Genomic DNA, 10,133 nt, shown 5'->3' with positions numbered 1-10,133 from the left:
AAGTTGGTTCCTTGGGGCACATCAGAGAGGAGAAGTAGTAACTGGAAAAGTTGTTTCCCAAACTTTTGTACCTGTGACTTGCTCCACTGCAGCCAATGAAAATACCCACATCAGTAGCAGAGTTGTGAAATCGGTTTCTTCCTTTTGATTAATTATACAGAGAGGAACGTAAGTTACAGGATGATAATATCGATTCCCCAAAGCCAGCCACTTCCCCCCGATACTTCTCATCTTGTGTGGGTATTTTTGCAAGATTTCTTATCTCAGCAGCCTGTAGTCAAGCAGTGGGAGCTGGGGACAAAGACAATCAGGAAAGCTGGTGGGACCGTTGTTTCCCACTCTGAATTAAAGTCATCTGAAAGCCTAGCTGATGGCTCAGAGCATGATGCTGAACAGTGCATCGCTCCGTAACAAGAACAGCAAGCCTGAGAGCATTTGCCTCCACTGCAATTCAATCAGGGTGCCTTGCAGCTCGAATTGCTACTATTTTGTGGGTCACTACCTCCTCCAATATTCTGTGTGCCCTCTCTTGTTTTCTTTTCATTTGCTATGCAGGCTCGCAGACCTTCCTGCTAGGTTTCACTTGGGAGGCCCAGAACCCCTGTTCTGCAAATCCTAACAGGACCTTGATGGATGTTAATGTCTCTGCCTTTCATATCATTTTACCAGTGAAACCTTTGATCTGTCAGCAGTCTTTATATCAACGCAGTCATCTCGTAAAATGGAGAATATGACAAAAATATCTGTTGTGCTAACATAGAGTATTTCCCCCCACCCCTCATAAAAATGCAGCATTAGGGAGTTTACTTTGACCTCCAGCAGCCAGATGTGCCATGAGGGTAGAACTGGGAGCAAAAACTTTTTTTCATTTCATTTTTTTTTTTTTTAAAAAGCAGTCTGGTAAAGGAACTTGTAAAGCAACAAGTACTGTACATTATGATTCAGAGCAGCAAGGGACAGCTGGAGAGACTTGATTGGCTCCAGCCCAATGAAACAGAGGCTTCTTGTGACCAGCTGCTGTGCTGCAGCATGAATGACAAGGGTAATAATTGATTACTAACTGGCAGCTCAAAAGGAAGAAAGAATTAACAAGAGTGATGAGGTGCTTTACAGCTTGGTAACTGTAAAACCAGTAGAACAATTAGGAGAAAAAGAAAGGGTTTTCACTTCTTACCTTAGAGTTACAAGGACAGTGCTAGTTATTGTAAATCGCATGACAAGCAAGCCAGAGGGGCAGGTCAGTGAGTAATATGGGGGCTTTGCACGCCCACAGGTCCCGCAGAATCATTCAGCAGATTTACCGGGGAGCAGCTAAAACTCAATCAAAAGCATCCAGCCATGCCAATTACATTGGTAGTCAAGGCAAGGTCTCTGAGCCGTCAGCCATAATATCATAGTGGATCTGAAACCTCCAGCAAATGGTGCATTGTGACAAACCAATTCTTTGCCTTTCAGTGGGCGCTCGGTGGCACATACACTCTTTCTGCCCTGAGAATAAACGCATGCCTTTTTCTTTTCCTTCTTTTTTTTTTTTTTTTCTCCCCTTCTTGTAAATGGCTTTTGTGTTCACCAGTAAATGCACTGGATGCATTGTTGCTACACCTTTCTTCAAGGGGCTTGTACTGACCTCATGCTCTGGGCCATGTAAAGCCTTCTGGCCACTGAGAGCCGGGCTCTGCCCCTTTTTCATGCAGAGTAGCACCTCACTTTGGGCCAGATCATGGCCAGCATGCCAATGCAAGAAGTAAGGGGCCATAACGTGGCCTGTGTCTTGCTTCTCACACACAGGGGAATAATAGCCTCTGTGGACTATGCCCTTTCCTTAGCCCAAGTGGGAAGAAGGGAGAACTTGATGGATCCTTCATTTCCTTTCCCAAGGCATCTGGCAGCAGGAAGCACGTGCTGTGCCAGCTACAGACCCGTCACGGTTTGCTCCCTTCCTAGAGCAGCAAGAAGACAGGTCTGTCCCAGCGGTAGCTCAGCAGTGGGTGGCTCCTTTCCTGGGGCTGAAGCACCATGGTCTGGTCGAGCTCTCTGTGAGCAGAGCTGATAAAATCAATGGGACTAATCATGGGGAAAGGTATCATTCAGCATGAGCAAAGTTGGCAGTTTCTGGTCTGACATATGGAAAATGCTTTTCTAGCTGGTTGAAGCCTTTTCCACCCAGCCAACGCTCACCCCTCCTCCCACTCCAGAATCTGCCATCCTGGTGCTTATGAAGTAGCTCCTTACCACTGGCAAGGTCTGACACCTTCCAACTCAACGAGAGTTGTCTCTCCTATCTTTAGCCACTTAAAAGCTAAACGACCCATCCAAACTGGGGGTTTAGCCATCTTCTACAGCCACTACAAAGAAAGCTCTCCCTCCAGAGGTGAATTCTTACTACCTACCTCAAATGACTACTCAAGGATGGTGCACCATCCACCTCTTACACTGGCCTATGAACTTTCCTCAACAACTAGTTAAGAGCTGACTTTGAATTTTTTGAAGGATAAAGATAGGGGAGAGACATTGTCATGCCCTGTTCAGGGTCTTACTCTGACATTTGAGACCAAGGTAGTGAAGGAGCAATGCACTAAGCGGATCGGGATCGGTCCCTTCTGCGACTAGAGGTGCGACACCTTGGGCTGCGCGGCAGGGAGGACGGCAGGCTCAGGTTGCCCACATGGCATTCCACCAAGAAGAAAAGCTGCCATGACACAGGGGAGCCGAGCTGCTCCAGGGTAGGGGTAATTGGGGCTGTCCTTGCTCCCACTGAGTGGAACATTAATGGAACAAATTTCAGACAGAGGATATTGCAGTGGAGCTCAAGATGTACAAACGCAAATGGTACAAGAGGCATGTCTTCATCAGTTCACCCTTGAAGACTCCTCTAAAGACTGTAGGGGGAACTTTACTAGAAAACCTCCCAAAAATTCAAGGCCTGGGGGTGGGTTGGCAGGTCTGGGGTTTTTGTTATTATATACATAGCACAAAAATGTGCTTGACTAATCTAAACCTTGTGTTGCTTTCTTATACTGCTAGAGCAATTATAGCTGAGAAAAAAAACCACATCACCCAATATGGAAATACTTTTTTTTCATGTTTGACATTTTTACATTTTTACTGACAGGGCAAAGCCTATGATTTAATCGGTCTCCATTTCCCATAACTGCTGAGAAGGGACTGGCCCCTCCTCCACATTTCTCAAAGGGCTGATGATTAGAAAGAAGTCCATGCAAAACTCAAAGGAGTTAACTCCATCTATCATGTAGCACTGTTGAACTAGGGAAAAAAAAAAAAAAAGAAATACTTTCTCCCAAAGGTCTTGGTGTGTGCACTGCAGTGTACATAGTGATTGTGAGTCTCTGTGGCAGAAATGGGATCATTTTGAAGAAACAAGGTATTTTTGCCACTCATTCAGGAGAGAATCTATTCTGCTTTTCTTTTACTGAAGCACACTCCTTCCACATTATTTTTTCACTCATTACTCTTTTTAGTAGTAATGCTAGAAAGAAAGAGAGAGAGAGAAAGAGCCAACGAGAGAGAGAAAGAGAGAAAGAGAGAGAGAGAAAGAACGGGACGCTTCAGCTCTATTCTTGTCAAAGATGACAGACCCACCTCAGAGTGTCAAGCAAATTGTCTTCAGTATGGACCAGAGACACAAAGTACTAGCATCCACAAGTGGCAGCTGGTTCCTCCAGAGAAGGTGCAGAGACACAGCAAGCAAGCAAGAGCAAATAATCAGGTTGTCACAGAGACAACAGAAACTGGAAGCTGAGCACAAGTTATGGCATCGGTGCTGATCAAGGTTTTTGGAACTTGGAAAGGATTAGAAACTATCCCAGAAAAGAAACTGATCTTCTCAAACCTGTAAGAGTTCAGTTAACTTTTCCTTTCAGCCATCCCATGCATGCTGGCACCATCCCCTTGTGCTGCTGTGGTGACTCAGGGGAATGGGAGGCTGCCACAGGTGACCAGAAGAGATCTCACCCCGTGGAAACGTGGCATAAAAGTGCTGCGAGCATCTGGGGGCGGCCAGAAGTAAGATATCTTCTTGCTTTGCAGGCAGAAACGTCAGAAACGTCAGTTGTTGTAAGTGCTGTTAGCAGGTAAGACCTTGCTTTCAGTGGCTTATGACTTTGCCACGTCACTAAGTTCAGGTATTACCTGTGCAAGACCTTTGGCCATAGTGGAGAGGCATGTCCTGGAGTTCAACCATTGGTTTGGTTTTTTCCTAGACGTTAGCAAAAGTAGTTTAGCTGATTGTAAGAACAGAGAAGCGGAAAGCCAGGTTGCCTTGACCGTGTCTGGAAAAAGTATCTATGTGGTGATTTTTGAGCTGACATTTTTGAAGAGTCTGTATTTACCAAGTTCCAACCCCTCACAGCCCTCACCTGGGACCTGTCTGTGCATGCAGAGACCCAAGGGAGCAGAAAGTCCCCCTCAGGTCTCACTAGGAAAACAGGAATGAACCCCAACTGTCTCTGCGGCTGCTTCTGCTGACCAGCCTGAGCCACACCGAGGGGAAGCGAAGGCTGTTTCTCAGGGGAGCTGGTGTGATCTGGCTGCCGCTCCAGCAAAGGGTGGGAAAAGACACTAGTGACCAGGAAACCAAGAAAGAAGCAACATGACCAAACCAGACAAGAAAAAGACTGGCGCAAGAAGACAGAGTTGGATACAGGGACAGAGTGAGGAATAAGGAAAGGAGATTGGAGCTCACCATCAAAGAGAAAGTGGACTGAGAAAAGCAGCAGGGATTTGTTGTGGGAAAAGGAGAGTTGTAAGTCTGTATTGATTTGGGACATCAAGTCTTGAGAGAGACTCTAGCAATGGATGGGCAAGAAGAGAGGGGCTAGGAGAGAGACCTGAGAAGGGAAACTGGAACTGTGGCTCACCAACAGAGAACAGTGTGTCTCACAGAGGATTTATTCTTATCCCATCTTACAGATGAGGGAACTAGATCACAAGGACATTAAGTGACTTCTCCAAAGATATGCAGGTAATTAAGAAGTTAAATATCAATCCTTTGCATTTCTAAGACACAGGAAGAGTGGGGCTTGCTATGTGACCACCCTTCTTTTTGAGACCAGACTGATTGCCTCTCAGAACTTCACAATGAGGTGTAGGAAACTGGAGTTTTTCCCAGAGCTCTCCTGCTGACCAGCAAGCAGCATAGGTCACTCACTCCACCTCTCTGGGGTCCTGTTGCCTGTGGCTTTCAGGACAATGTGTGATGCACCAAGCAACTCACTAAAGCACTGCATCGTGGGAGACCCAGTTGAGCCCCAGAGCATGCCCTACCAGAGGGAAGTAGGGCATGAGGTTTTCTCATTCAGTGCTGTCTGCTTACAGCTCAGAGGTCTCAGGTTTTGCTGCAAAGCCAAAATTCACTAAGGGAAAAAAAAAAAATCTAGTAGTCTGCAATATTAAAGATCCTGAAGAATAGAGCAAGAAAAGGAACTACCTACCTGCAATGTGCTCTCCTACCTTGCACAACTTTATTTATACAAGTGGGTCTGGCTCATGTGGCTTGTTCAGACAGCTCCAGTGGGTCTTATTTAGTGAAAAAGACAGTACAGGAAAGGATTTGTAAACTCTGGGAGAAACCCAAATTCCTGTGTAAAGCATCTTTGGAATCTTTCAATAGCTTTCCAGTGACTTGTCCTGTTCATTGTGGGTTTCTAAAAACATACTAACAAGAGGACAATAGCTTAGTAGCAAGAAGACTAATGAAATTGTTATTATCATCATCATCATCATCATCATCATCACATCATTATTCCACCAGATTTACCAATAGGAAAGGAAGGATAATTCCTCTTTGTAAATTATCAACTACTGCTGAAAGTACAACACTGCCTCACAGAAACCTCCAGACATTTTTTGATGCTTTCATTATAGCATTCTAAACACATTACGATCCACCATGCACGCCCACAACTTCAAGCTTATTTTGTGACTTCTGGTATTCTACAAACTTCAGAAATAAATCAAGATAGGCTTGCATTTTGACAATCATATTACATGTCCCCATTTAAGAAGGAGGAGAATACAGAGGTATCATTAGATACTAGGAATTTGCTCACAAAGGTTTGGAATAAAGTGCGTAGGCGCTTCGTGAGACTGCAATAAGATTAAAATTACTTGTGATTCAAACTGAAAGTAAAAGGCACTGATGCACTCATTGCCTGCAATTAAAGCTCACATCAAAGGGAAGTTAGTATTATTAAGCAAAACTGAAAGTGTTGCAGATAAAACACCTATTCTGCTAATCCTCTGGTTAGACATCCTCATTTCTTCACCTCACCTACACATGTGCAGGGCTTCCCCTCTGCTGCCATCAGACTTTCAGAAAAACAATTATTATTTCTAAACCATTTTCATTACAGCAAAAGTTAGCAAGACCTTGGGAAAACTGTTCTGAGAAGAGCATTGGTCTTACAGTAAAGCGCTGGACAGAGACTTCTGAAACGGGTGCAGTTCCTAGGTCCTCTGTAGGTTTCTTGTATCCGATCAAGTCATTCAGTGCATCTGTGCTTCAATTCCCAAACGTCAAGAGGGGGTGATACCACAGCGTTTCCACACTCAGCTTGACGGGACGGTGTCAAGTGTATACTTTGGAGGTTGGGTTTGAGACTTCGCTTCTGCTTGGTCTCTGATCTTTGTGAGCAAGCTGCCCTTTGTCTCATTCAGTGCCAAGGGAGGCTCAGCTGGGCACAGGGAACCCTCTGCCCCTTGACAGGCTACTGTACATACACAGCACGGTTGTTCTCTGCCTGCACCTCCCTGGAGCACCAGATTTACCACTCTTACGCAGAATGAATTCATGACAAAAGCACCATGACTTGCCCTTCTGATACTGGGCCCCAGACAGCAAAGAATGGACGTTCCCAAGTCTGGAACAAAAGCACAGGGGGGAAGAAAGTTCAAGAATTAGGGCACACAGCAGGGTTAGAGGTCAGTCTTTGTCTTTAGTCTTGTGTATTTTTATATTAAATCACCTGATTAATCATCAGAATAAAATACTGGAGTAGTTTTGGGAGGTGAGATCTGTAGAACAATCTTTGGACTAAGGCGGCTCGTGACAGCCTAGCAGGTAGAACATTAGGTCACACTAAGGAGACTTGACCTTTTAAAGATGACGCTGACCCTGATCCTTCTTTGTAAGGTGCTTTTTAGATGGGATGTATATGATCATTTCACACTGCCTGCCTTCCTGAACTTGCACCTCTTCCAATCCTTCTGCTGACCTTCCCAGCACACCTTTGTGCTTCTGTCTCATCCAAGCCAGGGAGATGTATATTGCTAAAAGTTCTCTCTCAAATCCCTTTCCTTTTATACAGTGAGAGCAGAACAAAGGAACCAGAACACAGCATGTGACTGTAGCCTTAAAGTTTAAGACCACATAAGCAAGAATATATCTACATTCACATAGATTCACAAGAAAAAAGCCTGACGAGTCTGCGTTGTTTGAAGCTACGAGTAAGGGAGGAATAAAAAGAAATGCAATAAAGCTATCTGGTTGGAGAAGAAATAAAAGTTGCATAATACAGGAAAGCACAGAGTATGGGCAATGGCTTTTTGCCATTACTTGTCAAAAAGGCAAGAGAGGCTTTTTGAGAGTAGCTAATATCAGTAGTAGGGGAATTTCCCCACCAGTGGGAAAACCGCAGCAAAATTTCACAAGGAGAAGACATGTGAGAAACAAGTTCTGATGTTCAGCACCACCTCACCATACCTTAAATCCCTTTCTTGGAGGAATGTCCTGTGCCATGCAATGCTTTATCATCGTGAGGTCTCATGCAACTGGCAGGAAGAGCCACACACTGACTCTGGGGACTTCCAACTGTACAACTGCCTGTGGGCTGCAAGGATCCTGCTCCATACTCCCTCATAGCCCTGCAGACCTGTCCCAGCTCCAGCCAGGGGAACTCACGTTTATCTCCGGTCCTGCATCTTTTGTAACACCCAGCATCTCTATCCATGAGTGAGTAGTATGGGGACCATACTACTAACCTAATTCAAGGCATTCAAAGAAGGAAGCCAGGTTCGTAAAGCCTTTCAGAAAGCAGCACCTAATAATAAACGTGACATTGCTTTGATTCCAGGGGCACCATCACAACCCAGTTGGACAGAGCAGCTGTACTGGGCTCCTTGGGCCAGGGGAGCCCAGGTACCGGGCTGCTGGTCAGGACGGGGCTCCCTCTCCATCCATGGCACCAGCGTCATTGGCTTTATGATCTCCAAGAGGAGATGGCTGTGGGTGCCAGGGATGGGTCTGCAGAACAGCTACATCAGGGCACTGTGCGTCTGGAAGTAAACCCAACAGGAAGGATATGGTCTTGCAGGATACGTTTGTCATAATACTTGAAGTTTTAAAGACTAATTAGGTGAAAGGCAGCTCTTTCGCTCAGATATCCCTCCAAAACCGGGGACTTCACACTATCTCAGAAGAGCAATGCAAGAACAGAAGGGATTCCATGCAACTAGAGAAGTGCCACTGATGACAGATGCAATGTAAGTGAGCACAGAGCAAAGCTCTTTCAGTTCATTAAAATGTAAGGCTTAGAGCCTGGAAGAGGGGAGGTTGGAACCAGCCCTATGGAAAACTCCTGTGGAATTTAATAGAAAAAAATATTACAGATTTTGAAAGCTTATTGGGAATATTCCTTCCCCTGAAAAGGTTTTGGGGTTTTTGCACTGGTTTCCTTGAAATCTGTCCTCACATATTTCTGTGGACCCTCCTGGATTCATACCTATTACATTTCACTAGACTTTTCCATGCAGACATGCAAACTGAAACCACAGAAAATATTTTCATGCACCCTCCACCCTCCAGAGCAAACCCACCACGTTCTCCCCGACTCCAGTGAGGTGTGACGTGGCAGCTTCCTCAGAGGTGCCAGCCAGCTGCAGCAGGCAGAGAGGCAGCAGAACCTGGGTGGAGGGAAATAAAGCCAGCTTTTAGGTAAAAATCCTGTGCTCACTGCCTTTTTCCTTCTTTCTTTTGCAGCCGAGCTGCACAGCGCTAAATCAATAGACTCACAAATCTGAGGAAGTTTATAAGCCACTCTTAGCAGACACCAGTGACAATCCTAAATATGAAGTGTCCACAAGGTAGCAAGTCCTGCTCTGGGGAAAGTGAGCGCACCTCCTATTGAGACCAGAGGGAGCTGCTCCCAATTACACTAATCCTGAATATGGCCCCGTTACTGACTTTTTTTTTTTAATTGTTGGACATTGTTAAAAAAAAAAAAAAAGACACTGGAAAAATGTGCATTCTATCAAGTGTTGTGAAACTGTGTGGGTTGGAGAAGGCTCAGTTTTTAATAAAGGAAACATTCATTGCATCCTATTTCAAGGACTTCTGTCAGATAGAAAGGAGGCGGTAAGCAGGAAGCTGAAGCCTTTCTCCTGCTAGTTCTCCCTTTGCTATCAAACAATAACATTTTTAATGAAAAAGAAAAGAAAAAATGAAGGGGGAGGGGGGAGTAGGAAACGGTGTAACCGTGGAGGCCAGGGAGGTTTCCTTACCTTTGCCCAGGTCAGAACCTGGCATCACATAGAGTGCGAGTGCTGGGTGCTGAGCTGGCTCTGTGGGGATCCTGACTGCGTCCCATTCACAGGAAAGGGAGACAGACTAACCTTTTTCCAGCTACTCTCAAGTTAATTTTTGAAAGGTTCCTATGGAATAAAAAAAAGAAAAAGTATTTTAGGCATAGATTTAAAACAACTTGAAAACACAGCATATGCTCCTTGAGTCACGTCCAGGCACACCTACAGCCTTCAGTTCTATTACATTTTCTAAGGCATTTTCCACAGGGACAGTACAGGCCTCTAGGGTTTTAGGTATAGTTCAGTTTTCCCAACTTCCCTCTGCTCTGCTTCCTCCTTATTGTTTTCATCTGCTAGTACATCCCTGCCTGATTTGTCATAATTTCATGTTGACATACTGTAGTAAGACAATTGCAGCTGCTCTCTCTGAAGAATGCAAACAGGGATCTGTCATCTCCTCTCCCTTCCTCCCCCTCCCGACAGGGATGGATTTCACCGGGAATGAAGGGACCATCGCCTCCGAGAAGTGGCTGCGGTCTGTCCATGCCGAGGGCTGGCAGATAATCCCTTGTCACTCGGATCTTTGTTTGGACATT

The 10,133-nt window shown here is 45.2% G+C and overlaps 1 long non-coding RNA gene across 1 annotated transcript; it reads right to left on the bottom strand.

Moving 5' to 3' along the window:
* Positions 1-5,385: 5,385 nt before the first annotated feature.
* LOC138690017 (uncharacterized) lies at positions 5,386-9,841 on the bottom strand. Its single transcript, XR_011328791.1, has 5 exons — positions 9,760-9,841; positions 9,517-9,666; positions 8,833-8,919; positions 6,425-6,878; positions 5,386-5,674 (listed from the first exon to the last, which is right to left on the bottom strand). It is a non-coding gene; the product is annotated as an uncharacterized lncRNA (long non-coding RNA).
* Positions 9,842-10,133: the final 292 nt, after the last annotated feature.

Source organism: Haliaeetus albicilla, chromosome 19 (assembly GCF_947461875.1).
Source record: "Haliaeetus albicilla chromosome 19, bHalAlb1.1, whole genome shotgun sequence".
Classification (NCBI taxonomy): domain Eukaryota; kingdom Metazoa; phylum Chordata; class Aves; order Accipitriformes; family Accipitridae; genus Haliaeetus; species Haliaeetus albicilla.
Note: the sequence above shows the minus strand (reverse complement) of the source record. Positions and strands in the feature narration are given on the sequence as shown.